The sequence below is a fragment of the Solea senegalensis genome, linkage group LG1 (genome assembly GCF_019176455.1).
Source record: "Solea senegalensis isolate Sse05_10M linkage group LG1, IFAPA_SoseM_1, whole genome shotgun sequence".
Classification (NCBI taxonomy): Eukaryota; Metazoa; Chordata; class Actinopteri; order Pleuronectiformes; family Soleidae; genus Solea; species Solea senegalensis.
This window is the reverse complement of record NC_058021.1, coordinates 10760782-10763882: the sequence shown is the minus strand read 5'-3', so window position 1 is coordinate 10763882 and position 3101 is coordinate 10760782. Positions and strand designations below refer to the sequence as shown.

Here is a 3101-nt window from a genome sequence, read left to right as displayed (position 1 = left end):
TGTTTATACGCACATTCAATTTTCATTGCCTTCCTTACCCTGTTACTTGTTGTAATGTCTCCAATAGACCAGCAGAGCAGAGCCTGGAGGAGTTCTTATACATGCTGGCTAGAGATGAAATGGGGGAAAAAAAAAAGATGAGTATATTAATGGGAAGCAACAGGAATAATGTCTTGTGACATGTGGTTTGAAGTGTGAGGATCACATATTTTCACTGCAGATGAGCAAACACAAAAACACAGTTATTGTGGTGATGTGTTTGCCCATCCAGTGATCTTGGAGAATTGTTTGTGGCATGTGAAAAGCCAGAGGACAAAACACAGAATCCCATTGATTGCTCCTGATATTAGATTCTGTTTCCTTTTTTTTTTTTTTCCCCCTCGATGTGACAAGACTCATCTCATACCTGAGGCTCCTCTCACCTTCCTGTTAGTGTGGCATTTCATTTTCTTTCAGGCCATCGATCTGATTTGGACCACACCGTATCATTATCTGCTTTTTATGGGGTGGTGGTGTTCAAAAACAAAGACTCATAGGACGCACACCGCGCAGTATATACCCCAATATTTGACTTTCTTCAACAACACTGCTATTTTCAGTCACTATGTTTCCTTAAAAGTTATATTTGCACTTAAACCTAGTCCCACCTTAACAATAACACTGTGACCTCAGTGAACTAAATTATTTTATGCAATCGGTTTTTTTTGGTTTATGTTGGAGAACTTTAGCGCACTTGCTTGTAGAGTTTTCTTTTCATATTATTTGCATGATAAACATAAACTAGAGAACTCAGAATGAAAACTCTGCCAAGACTCCTCCGTTTTCCCACAGTGTCAGTATACACTCACTGGTGATCTGTATCTGAATCACCACCAAAATCCAATCATTTCTTTTTCGTGCCATAACCTACATAGAAAAGGTTTTATAAAAATCCATCCTTTACTTTTGGATTATTCTGCTCACAGACAGACAAATACAGACAACACATTTCAATGAGAAACAAGTGAAACAATTATTGAATTATCATAGATTGAACAGAACAATGTGATGGTGGTGATGTTTGGTGTCCTTTTGATGGACGAGGAATGATGGACCAGATGAGACTGTGAAGCCTTGATGATGATGATGGGGAAGGTGTGCATGACAGAAAGAGACTACATATTTAAAAAGGCGTCTTGCAGTGTTATCAGGGTAGATGAGAACAGCTGATGAACAGCTGATCACGCCCCAGGATATGACAGCTAGGAAGTGAAGAGTGTGTGCATGACAGAGATGAAAGCAGGAAGTGTGAGAATGAATGTATAAGCTTGCAACAGAGTAATCTTCCGGACTGAACTTATGCTAGAGCTTCATAGCCTCATTGGTGGAGGTAATAAAGACTGGAAATATAACAATGCAACATTTTACCAATAAATTAGAAATATCCTTCCAGCAATAGCACTGTAATAGAACAATAGCATAAAGAAATGTGGAAGCATTGTAAGACCTTGTGGCGCAACGGTAGTGCGTCTGACTCCAGATCAGAAGGTTGTGTGTTCAAATCACGTCAGGGTCAAGATTTTATGTGGCGGCGAAAGGAACTGAACCCATAACTAGAGGATGACTTGCTCAATCGTGGCATGGGCTGAGGTTTGAGATGCCCCTGGTACCCATTGGTGCAATGGGTGTGTATTCTACTGGTGTGTAATAAAATGCAGAGGATACATTCACTATCACTAATTACTGTGTGTACAAAAAATACTAATTCTAATTCTAGTAGGCTGTGAGAACAAATGTTTGATTCAAACACACAAACATTTTTATTTTGCGTTGTAATTTGTTTTTTTTTGCATTTTGCTAGCAGTTTTTCTCAGCAGGGACTGATATTGTTTTTTCCTTCTTTTTCAGAGTACCCTAAAACTTAAAACGAGTGAAACAATGAAGAACTGACAGAGGAAGGGAAAAGGAGAAGAATGCAGTCAACACATTGAAGAAGAATATGTAAAAAAAAACCACACACATATATATAGCAACAAAATCTAAATAAATGTATTCACAGCAACATGTATAAAACATTGCAACATTCGAATTGTGATGAGCTACAGTAGGACTATAACACAGTTGGTGATAGACAGGCACACTAGGTTTACTAGAACACAAACTGAGTTCACAGACAGCCGCAGGAGTCAGTTTCAATGCTGGCAGGTTTGGTTGCCAATGAGCTGCTGGTTCAACTGGGAGCTACATGACTGTATGGGTTGAGCTGTCCAATAATTTTTGGGATGGTATTTTATGGAGACTAAAACCTGGTCCTGAGGTAGAACCAAATTCTTTGACAAACTGGTTAAGACTTGAATTGGGGTTAGGTTAAGGATAGGTTAGACATAGTTAAGGTTGGCTTAGGTGAGACTATGCTAATTAATCAATGTCAGTGCAAGTCCTTTAAGGGATAGATATGTATGTGTGTGTGTGTGTAGAGCTGCAACTAACGATTATGTTCATAATCAATTCACCTGACCATTATTTTCTCGATTAATCAATTAATTGTTTGGTCCATAAAATATCAGAAAACCAGTCTTTTTTTTTTGTCCACAAACCAAAATTATTAACTTTTAATGATTTTTTTGTTATCCAGAGCAAAGAAAGAATTCACATTTAAGAAGCTTAAACAATCATAAATCTTGTTTTAATCATGAAAAAAGCTTCAAACCAATGAATTGATTATCAAAATAGTTGTCAAGTAATTTAGTAATTGATTAATAATCGATTCATTGTTTCAGCTCAATGTATGAGTGTGTAGTAAGGACATTGGCTGGTCCTCACAAGTTTTAAATGGCCTTTTCAGGATTAAGACTGAGGATAGTTTTACCCCCTGATCAAAAATATGGATATAAATGTGAATAAAGCTTTTTCTATGACAGTTAAATAAATACACAGTAAACACACACAGTTACAGCTGTGTGTTTGACAGAGACATGTGTTAACCTGCTTGTGATGTTGTCATCAGTTATTAATCTTTCCCCATCATCACTCCTCTACCTCCCTCTGTCTTAGCATATAACCTTTCATTCTCTGCTTTCATCTCCCTGTTTTGCACCTTTCCACCCTGTGGTCATTAACAA

At 37.5% G+C, this 3101-nt stretch overlaps 1 non-coding gene across 1 annotated transcript; it reads left to right on the top strand.

The window, feature by feature from the left end:
* Nucleotides 1-1483: 1483 nt before the first annotated feature.
* On the top strand, nt 1484-1555 carry trnaw-cca. The gene has a single exon. It is a non-coding gene; the product is annotated as a tRNA-Trp (tRNA).
* Nucleotides 1556-3101: the final 1546 nt, after the last annotated feature.